This window comes from Homalodisca vitripennis, chromosome 2, assembly GCF_021130785.1.
Source record: "Homalodisca vitripennis isolate AUS2020 chromosome 2, UT_GWSS_2.1, whole genome shotgun sequence".
Classification (NCBI taxonomy): domain Eukaryota; kingdom Metazoa; phylum Arthropoda; class Insecta; order Hemiptera; family Cicadellidae; genus Homalodisca; species Homalodisca vitripennis.
The window spans coordinates 40,127,363-40,139,096 of NC_060208.1; the positions used below are offsets into that span (position 1 = coordinate 40,127,363).

Sequence of the window (11,734 nt, forward strand, 5' to 3'; positions counted from 1 at the left end):
ATATAATACATATTTTAGATACAAACAAATCGATAATAGTATATCAAACAAATACGCTTATATGTTATCCAGGATCCTAGTTATATTCATGTAAAATTTTAGTACATTCGGTCCAGTAGTTTAACGTAAAAAAATAAAAACACACACACACACAGATTTAAGTGTTAATGAACACTATGTTAAATTAAATACGTTTGGATTTGTATAATAATAACGTAATAATTGTAGAAAGGTTTTTGGTAGTAATATAGCCTTAATATGATATAATATTTACCATCATATCATTATCAAGCATATATTTAAATTCAATTAAATCTCCGATATAAATGAAAATCGTCCATCAGTCGGTAGCGATCCATCATGGGAGCACAAAGCTAAAAATAAGTAGTAAAAAGAAGCATAAATCATTCTAATTAAAAGGTCATGTTTGATGCAATACCGAAGTTTAATAGAGGATATAAATTTATTTCACATTTAAATGCATCATTTTTAGACAACCAGTTTATACTCTCAAACAGGGCATTACAGGTTAATTGAGTGTCAGAAGATTAAATTTAGAACATTTACGATGAAGAAATATTAATTCTTCAGAATCTTAATTGTGTCTTACTTGATAAGAGATAACAAATAATAGGCATGTTATTTTGTGTGTATTGTTGTTATCTATATTAAATTTTGAGTGGCTGGAAATAAATAAATACTTTTGGGGGACATAACTCATCCTACGGATTCGGTGAACTAAGCCAAGTAAGAATGTGGCTGTGATTCGTGAAATTTTGCCATTGCATCGTTATTGACAGTAATTTATAACGCGTAACTACAGGTGCTTTACCATTCGTAACTGCTTGTAAATATAGCTATATTTATTTTCGATTTATCTTATCAATAATATTGTAACAATTGGTTTAAAATGTTGTCCTCTTTGGCTCCATAAGAGGGGGTGAATGGTTTTATTTGTCTGTATGTATTTCTATATTTTCACACAATATCTCGAACATAATCTTGAACTGACCTACAAACTTTAATTTTTGCATAAAATTTCATTTCTCGGTAGGAGCACATGTGACAGATTTTAATGAGCGTTAGTGAACATATTTACATTGGTCTTATGGGTAACCATAATAGTAAATACAAAATCGCAGAGTAAATACATGTTAAAACACGCATGTATAATCATATAGCATCTTACATAGTACATAGTAACAAATGAAGCCTTAAGTACAGAATAAGCTAGTGTCGTACCCTCTTTATTTCATAAAGTAACTATACGAATACAGGAGCAACATTAATACAATGGAAAAAGGGTAATTTATAATAGTCATTTATTTTTATTTATCATAACCAATCGGTTTATATGACTCGCTATAGTAAGACTTTAAAGAAATTATATACAGTGAGTACTTCCAAAATAATTAATCATGACTGCAACATTAAAAAGGTTAAATTGATGTTAATTTTTTTTTATTTTGTCTCCTTTAATGAAATATGTTGGCAATACGCATACATTGAAATACGATTTTGCTTTATCTTACTTTGTAATATTGATTTTACCTGGCATAGCTTCAATAATAAGTGTTGAAAATTGACTGTTTGGATTAAAGAAAAGAATAAGAAAGTTCAACACTTAAGCATGAAGGAAGGCGATATCAGAACCGCCCTACAATTTCACACCCAATTGATTGATCCGCGGAACTAAACCAATCTGCTCTTGAGCCTCGATTCGGAGAGTTGAATAACTTCACTTTGTTAGCTAGCTATTAGACTTTGACTAGATATTTCATGTTTTCTTGATCTCTTATATAATTTGTTCCGTTGTACTTTCAAAAACATTATTGACCATATATATATATATATATATATATATATATATATATATATATATATATATATATATATATATAAAGTATGATTCTTTTTGAGATACCATTGTCACTTTTAATATATATTTATAAATCTTAAAATTATAACGAATATTCTTAAAATACATTACTGCCAAATGTCTCCCAATGAAGTCAAATCGATTTTTCTCAAAACAACATCCTATAAACTCTTTAAATTAAACTACAATAAAAAATGCCTAATTTAACAGCCATGCAACAAACTCCCTAAAAAATATGCATGGAATATTTTAAACAGATTGGATGGAGTAATTACTCACAGATTTTAATATAAAAAACAATAATATGAAAAGCACTATTATTATCTGTATTAAACAATATAAAACTTGAAAACTATTGATAAAGAGATATAAAATTTAATTAAGAAAATATAATTACTTCAAACGGCATAATTTACATACCGCACAAATTTTGCTCACCAACTAGTACTACAATGGAAGTAACGATATATTATTATTAGAATAAAAAGATTTTCGTACTCTATTTTCTTGTACTGCTCTCACAAACCTACCTTCAATTATAGACATTAATAATTTTAAGACAATTTCTAACTTTTTTATTTTTCACTTTTTAAAAACATCAAACATTATTCTAGATTAATAATGTAAACACAACTTGTACCGAGAAAAATAATTTCGTTTACGATTTAAGATGCAAATTCAAAAATAACTAAACAATTAATGTTTAGCTATAGTTCGACCAATATCATAAAAAATAATTCTAAATGGATTCGTCATACATACAGCATTGCCTGAAATATTAATTGCGATGATCTGAGACGAAACCATTTATAGTTTCAAACTGATACAGCGCCTTGATTAATTTCGGAGACAGTACAGATATATTCTAATATATATATATAACTTAAATGCATAATAATGATAGTGACTTAAACCGTACACAATAAAGTGAACTTTCTTGTATGCATAATCATCTGCATAATATTTTCTGTAAGTAAAAATAAAGCTTGAATATAGGCAGTAAGCAACTTATAAACAACTTTTATATAGACTTTGTGAGTAGTACATGTATGTATTGTAAGAAGCTAAAAGTAATATCTGAACATTTTTAAAGGGACCTATTATAAGTTATAAAGGAATTGGTTAGTATTATATTTAGACAATTTTAATTCGAGTTTGACCTATAAAAAAAGATTTATAATTAACTATTTTAATACACAAATTAGACCAGTTTTACTTTCGATCACACAGTTCACAACCGTTCTTTACAGGTATAACAACCGTTCCTAAATTACTCAATCTGTCTATGATAATTCCGTTCTGTAACACACATTTTAAACTGAACGTAGGTTGAAATATTAAAAAAACTGGAATAGCAATTAATGAAAACTTAATTACCATGGGACAAGTTTTGAGCTCTCCGTATATGATTTAATGTCATTAAGATTAAACCGTATCCATAATTAGTTTTAGTTATAATTTCATGATTGGCCATCAATTCGATATATCTCTTATGTCTGAGTGATTTTCTGATATATAGACAACGAATTGACCTACTGAGATGACATTTGGAACGGAGTTCCATCTATACATAGCGAGTTCGATTATGGTGCATGTCACTCCATGAGACAGCTGAGCGTTAGCAAAGTATTTAACTAAGAGGAATATCTGAAAAGCAAACTGAGCCATAAACTTTATATGTCCTATATTTTGCACACACTGTGCTGCCAAAATTCTTCTTTTTTCCGCATTTTATCCTTCTTTTATCCGCAGGAAATTTTTAGTATTTTTCAAAGCTGTTTTCGTTATAACTCATCATTAGGTAAGCATTAGTCATCGATGATAGAGTTTGATAATGTGTCTATTTGGCATTTGGTTAATTGTAACTAATAAAAACCTCTCTCGTATAAAACTAGTAAAACTGCTCTTCTACCTGTCTTCCTATACACCTTGAGAAACAATCGACCCCTGAGATTTTGTACGAACCTTTATTTCTATACAAGCAACATCGAGTTCAATGTTACTACACGACTGTTCATGAGATTTGACTAAATGTTATTAATGCCTGTATCTCAGGGGGATATTTATAATGAATCGAATTATACAATTGAAATTAAGTATTTTGCTACTACTAAAGGGATAGCAACAATACTATTATGCCAGTCTGTCTTGCTTCCCAATGACATCACAAATATAAAATGAGCTATATGTATGAACGTGGTCCGGTTTAATCCATCGTTGTAGAAGTCAGAAATGACCTAACCTCTTACCAATATTAATAATATTATAAAGGTGAAAGTGCCTATGTTTGTTTGTTTTGCTTTCAATAAACTAAGGATTTTACTTAAATTTTATTTTTAATGGACATTCTTACGGACTCTATATTGAATATAGGCATATTATTATTTCTAACTCACTCCGGGTTACGCCAGACTCGTCTTTAAATTAGCGAAAAATCTCATCTCGGTCTTTAAAGTTGTAAAGTATTAATTAAAAGAGCATGTAAAATGTAATACATTCTTCCGTACTAACATCTCTTATTATTTTTATTTTTTTACATTTATTGTGAGTAAATTAAGGAAGGAATAACTAAATTGTTAAACTCCATTTTATATTGTGGGTATTATATAAGTACTCAACTACCCTATAAACACAAGATGCTCAGAATTGAAATCCCCCCTTTGAAGCAGTATGCAAGAAATGTGCTAGATTAAGGTTATTTGTACTATGCTTTTGAACTAATGTACCAATTCCAGATCTAAATGATTTAAAATCTTAACAATATTCTTCAATTTATGAAGAAACAAACATTATTATTATTGCCAATGTACTTTTAACTCTACATTTGTATAAAATCTTTAAAATTTAAAATAAATGTTACTATTGAACTTTTACTATAATTTTAAAGACTTATATAAAACCCATTCTATTTCACATTTTACAGAAGTAGGCTTCTCTGATCTGTGATATATATTTTCTTCATCGGAAAGATAAGGCAGCCCAACTATAGAACAAAACATACTAAGAACAAAGTAATTCACCATTTAAATGGCCATAAATTTTTAAAAATATAGTGATAATAGCAAGACAGAAAAATCCATATTGGCGTCCGAAATATAGGTCACGTAAACGTAGTGGTCATATACACCTATAACACCTACGAAATTGCGTGCAAAGCAACAAATCACTGCTAGCAGTCCAGATATGAGAGACAATGAAGTCTAACGTTTACTTTACATTTAAAGACTGTTATAAAACCTAAACTATTGCCTTTTGCCTTTTGTCGAAAGTACGTTTTTCAAAGCGGTTTATGAGTGTACATTTTTTGAACAAAAATGCTAAGATCGGAGTAAATTACAATGACCATAAATATACAATTTTAAACATGGTTTCCTGATCGTAGAATTAGGGGTGACTCAACATTAGTGTCGGAAATATAATTAATTTAAACCAGAAGTGCTCATACAGGTGTAAAATCTAAGAAATTGCGTGTGATCCCGCGGTAAGGTGCTAGTAATTATTAAAATAAAAAATTATTATGAAATGAACACACTTCCACAATTTTAAATAATGTTGGATAGGTTGAAGCTGACTCCCAATACAATTGAAACAATCCGGTAAAATCTAAATGTTCTCATCTCAGTCGTATCTGAAAGTAGTCCTGTAATTTTGTATATATATTAATACGTAAAAAAACTTTTGTTTTGTATAATGCTTTAATATTATCATGTTAAAACATTTCTGTGGGTTACGCCTTTAATCTGTAAAAATTGCGAACTAATTTAGCTCTGTGTCCAATAGCAGTAAAAGTTTTATTTTATTTGAACGCAATATATGTTTTGCTTTGTGACAAAAGAAATTTGTTTGTGGCACCTCTCTCGTTTTTGTTTTATTTCGGATGTCAACAAATAAACATCGTTTTGGATCACGTGGAAATCCAATAAAGTGGAAGGGAATAGAAACTTTCAAGCACTTCCAACAAACTTCCAGCAGAAGTATTCGTATTACTACTATTGGGACTTAAGCTGCGTCCACTTTGAGCAAAAATGTGGGACACACATATCCGCCAAACATGATATTGTTCGTCAAACCAAAGTTTTTTTTATATTTGCCGAAAATTTATGTAGATGTTTTTCTCTCACATTACGGCGTTCATGGTAAATTCAGTGTTTGCGTTAGTAGTGAAAATAGGTGTTCGTCCGAACCAGCATTTTCCTATTTTTATTCTTGTTTCTACTGCAAATATCAGGTATCAGTCATCACCGTGAACTTTCGTAATCTTCTCTTTTGTGTAAAACCCTTTTTTGGCATTATCATACTAAATCGCTATCTTCTATTGCTTCCTCGTAAGTTGTACTGTATGGCTAGCCAAGGTGAGCCTTGATGTAAATTTCTCATTTAAAAATGCGAACTTTTTCACCAGAGGAATTTTTTCCATTTTCATACTTTATTGTCTCAAACTTTTCTATTCTTATCTTATAACTTCTGTCGTCTGTATTATGCAAATATACTGTAACTCTTCGTCTTCACTAAATTAAAGACTGTAGTACTTTCTATAGTAATTGTTTTTAAACTGTCGTTATAGTATACCGTGCCGTTCATATGACTTCATAATTAAAAAAGAGTTTTTAACTGTCCGTAAAACTATACTCACAGTTACTATTATATTATTGTACGCGTACAATACAAAAGTTCGCTAAGAACGAAATCGTGACAAGAACCTATTGCAATGGATACGGCAGAAAGGGCTTCTTCTCCCAATTCAAAAAAATATTCTCTCACAGGGTGAACATGTAGGCCGAATGAAAATGGGGACGCGTTATTCCCAAGAATATTTTTCGAGGCTTCCACACTTACCGAACATTAAACATTCGACGGCAAACAATAAAAATGTTTACCGAGAATGTTCGACAAGCAATGCTCGTCCAGTGTTGCGGCACCTTGAAGATATGAAAGTTTTACGAATTTTTTAGAAAAAAATCTTGAACATCAAAATATTAAGTTAAGCAAGACTACTCAGAAATCTTTGTCATGACATTGCGTCTCTAATCAGGCAAACGCCGCGCCGTTGCAAATAACCCTTCTACTGCAGTATTACTAGATACAGAACGCAAAGTTGTCTTTGAAGCCGTCTTCAACATAAGGAAACAGAGAAATAAATATATTGAATAATCAATATTAATTTGACCTTTTCTAGCCTCTAGTTTTAAAAGTAGAATAAGAGGATAGATAACAATATTCTCAAAACGTACCAGTCTCGTTTGTATCATATAACATAAGAAAATATATAAAACCGTATCCACCTGTCAAATAATCAGTCCCAATTGTTTTATCCTATGTGGTTGTATTAGTATATTTTCATTCCTGATTTCTTTTATTTATTTTATTTATAACTGTAAAATCCACATACCAACGATCATTTACTTTTAATAAATTGGTTATAAATATTTCAGTGTGACGCTAATACCTTTTCTATTTTTTACTAAATCTAACCTCTGTTTGATAAAAGAACTAACATTATTATTTATAGTTTTCAAACTATTCAGTATTCTATCGGATGAAAAGTATGATTTGTCTAATAAAATATGACCTGCAATACCATTATTTTATCATCTATATCATATAGATACTTTCACTTATATGTTTTAATGCTGTAACAATGTAAATAGAGCTAAATTTGGATTAGGTTTGTTTTAGAAACCCTCCATATTCCGAGATAGAATTGTATTCCATGGACTAATAATTTCTAAAATAAATTAACAGACATAATCTATAGAAAATGTTACATGTTTAGTTTTTATAAATATAAGCATATAATATACCTTATAATAATTTATTTTTATACTTTAAACGAAATTTTATTTTGGGGATACTGTAAGATAAAACAATTCCGAAGAGAAATATTTCTTGGAAAAGTGGAGTTGCCTTCTTTAGTTTTGATACTGCTTTTAAGTCATAACAGTAGTGCTTTTTGCCTCATTGAATTGTGTAGGGGACTGTTATATCACAACTGGTTTTGAATAATAATATTATTGTCTCATAATCTGAGATTGAAAGAATGAGATTATTTTTAAAGCAAATTTGAGATTTTGTGTGGCACTACAAATGTGTGGGAGGAAATATCAACTATGTGGGATGTAAAGATACTTCAAAGCATGTTCAACTACCGTTTGAAATCAAACTACATTCGATGACAAATAACATATTTTTTTAAGTTCTAGTAATTGAAAGCAAATTATTTACTCATTTCTTTGCAAAATTGCTTATTATGTTTCAAACATTGCGTTATAACAATGTACTTCATAATTTATAATTTTCCTCATTTACTTTAGAAAATGCCATTTTATACAAATAAAAAACTAAACATATAGATAAACGGTGAAATCATAAAATCTTCTAAATAAATACAAGCAATTATAGGGGGGAAAATTAATTTTATAGTATTCCGATAGATTCACCCATGTTTAATTGACAATACTATATTTTATCAGCTTTTTTACGAATTCTCTTCTTTTAAATTCGGCTTCTTAAATTAATTATGTTCGAATTAGGATATGCCTTATTTATATACTGTATTATTAGTTTCTTCGGTCAAAATTACAAACCTGAATTCTGACTATTGTTTTTAGTGCCTATTTATAATTATATGTGACATAATGAAGACCTACAATAACCCATTACAAATAAATATTATATATATATATATATATATTGTAAATGAATTTAATCTTTATATTAACTATGCTAGTAAGTGTGCTTGATAAAAGCACAAAAATCAAAACTTTGTCGTTTATAATATTCAGGATTAGGATATTTTCCTTAAAGAACACTCTCCCCGCTCTATATAAAGTCATGTGAATTTAAAGTAAAATAAACTATTACGTCATTTAAATTATATATTCCATTTCTCCTCATATAGTACCCATAAAAAGTAGAATCAAAACAATATCTTAATATATATTAAAATTTTCCACACATCCTGAACAGTATATTCAACTTTAACTATATAATATATTTTTTATTCTACTTTTATATACATATATATTACAGATTACGAGATAATAATATTAAAAATCATGTAACAGGCTATAATGAGGTTGTATAAGGGTAAGTATAGCTGGATGTGTCACAATATCGTATGTTAAAATGTCATATGAGTATACCCTGTTTGTTCAGAAATTATATTCACTACTCGTTCATATCATATTTATCCATGAGACCAGAGAGAGATGTCCCATTGAATCGCTATTGCTGATTTAGAAATGAAGTTTCACCCAAAATTTGAAGTCTGTAAGTTAACTTGTTCCCGAGATATCATGTGGACAGAAAAAAAAATGACTTCACTAATGCTCAGCCAGTTCCAAACTATTTTTTGCATTGCTACCATGAGTTGGAATCTAAATATAGAAAAACTGTACGTGGTCTTGAGAGAATTGATTTTGTCAAAATTATGTTTTTGTAATAAGATAGTTTGGAAAGAATAAATACAGAATTAAATTGAAAATAAGTAGCATACCTTTAGGACGTTTACCTAGAATTTTGTATATAAAATAAACTTACACATTTTTAGTTTATATTGAACCCTATCGTTGGTCATTTTAATTATCACAATGTTGTGCTTTGGGAGATATCCAGCTTGCCACTCATTTAATAACCATCCAAGTTTCCTATTGTTCATTTGAAATTAGTTTACCTATAGACTTGAAACTTAGAAGCAACCTCAGCGAAGCCTGTTACGCGACACAAGATGTGGCGTACTCCTACATTGTTATAAATAATGGAAAAATTTGTACTTGCAATACAATTGTATTCATCTTAAGAACTTTATAAGGCATAGGAAAATGTTTTATTAGTTCTTAATATTTGTTGTGTGTAGTGATGTAGTGTTTCATTGGTTGTGTATTCATTGGGAACATAATGAGGAACCATTCTTTCTCTATCAGTATATCATAACAGTACGATTTTGTTACTTATACTTTTTTATCTTTACGGCATGTTGATCAGTGTAATACTCTATTATTTACGTTTTTTCACCTTTTCGTGGACAAGAACGCTACTGTTGTACTTGTCGCTCCAGTTTGCTGACTAGAGGTACGGTTCGGTGAGAAAGTGAGCCAGTTGGTAGGTTTTATAATTTGACTTACTTTCACTTAAATGTGGCTCGGTGGTCTAGGGGTATGATTCTCGCTTAGGGTGCGAGAGGTCCCGGGTTCAAATCCCGGCCGAGCCCAGTTAATTTTGTCCTACGTACAATTTACCAATGTTTTAATGATACTAGCTCAAATTGGATAAAGCTGTTAATATGAAATAATATTATACACATATCCAACCTTACCATTATATATTATGCATTACGTGAATAATTGTGTAACAATATTATTTTCTAAACAGAGTAAGCTAACTAAGTTATTCATAAAGCATTTAATTGAATATGCAAAAAAAATTTAATTGCAACAGAGACCGTTAATAAAATGTACATGAAAACAATAAACATAACGATCATAAATACAAATCATCCAGAAGAACATAGCGTACATAAAATTACAAAATTCGTATATTTAAACTAGTTCACCTTGAGTGAAGCTTTTACCTTTAGTTTGGCATTTTAGTTTTTAGCAAAGCACAATTTGCTTAGCCTCTCCTGCTTTGGTTCACCGCTTTTTTAATTGATAACTCTCAATTATGATAAAGACTTTTTAATTAATCACTACTCTGGTGCAAACTGTAACTCTAATATTCTTTCCCCTCAAAAATAACTTGAACAATTTTTATCATTCATTATAGTTAGCCCAGGACTGATTGTATATAATAAAATGAATATCCTATTGCTATTCAATCCAGAGTCATATGGTCTTATGGTTATGGTGCTATGTCTCGAAGGTTAACCTTAATCATCAAACTTAGTAGCCGTGAGGGTGGATGGCTGTGTCAAAATAAAATTACACAACACAATGTACGTGCAAATAACAAAATTAAAAACCCTCGTACGTAGACGCCAACATGATCGTGCGCCTGTAAGAAACATGACCATAAGGGATTTGGATTGAATTTACTCTAGAATATAAAACATATTTTATTTTAGTCGTATTTTAACCCTTTTGATACCTTCCTATTTCTATCTTCTTTACTTCTACCTTTGTTGGTTGAAATCTCTCTATCTAATTCTAGAAAATTCAGGACGTGTCCTCCTAAAATACAAAATGCCTTTCGGATCCTGAACTATTGAGTTTGAGTAGTGACATGACTACCTATTAATTTATTCGGTTGCCACCTGAACACATCAAATCATTGCTATTCAGATATTTAAGAAGAGTGATTAATAGGAGTGATTAATAAGATTGATTTATAAGACAGTGATCATTAAAGAAGGAAAATACATCAAAAACTTTAAATCATAGTAAGACGCTTAGCGTTGAAGAGTCTACAGCGAACAATCTCCTAGCTCGGACAGATGTTTACCACCATTTTCACTACAGATTGAAGGTAGTAGAGGTAAATATTTCTACCAAATTTAAATAATGCATTCCAGGTGTCGTTCAACAGGTATCGTACGTACAGATAGACAAAAGGTAATTTTGACTAATTTGACTTATGAAGTGCACTTGTTCTAAATTTTCCAATTGGGTATTGGAAGAATCTGTTGGTACTTTGCAAATCTCGTATTAATGAGTAATGGTTACTAAATATTTCATTATGAGCCTATGCGTATTGTGAAACCATTCCTGTTGGATAAAAACTTATGGTTATTCATCCTAAGGAATTTTTCGTTAAATCAATGTGTAAATTTGCGCTTATTTAACAAACTTCGTACATTTAATATTGTTTTATTACTTAATAAAAGTAAAATTACTAACGATTAGTTCTATATGTCTAGTA

General features: G+C 29.8%; 1 non-coding gene across 1 annotated transcript; it reads left to right on the top strand.

Moving 5' to 3' along the window:
• The first annotated feature begins 10,016 nt into the window (after positions 1-10,016).
• On the top strand, positions 10,017-10,088 carry Trnap-agg. Its single transcript has one exon. It is a non-coding gene; the product is annotated as a tRNA-Pro (tRNA).
• Positions 10,089-11,734: the final 1,646 nt, after the last annotated feature.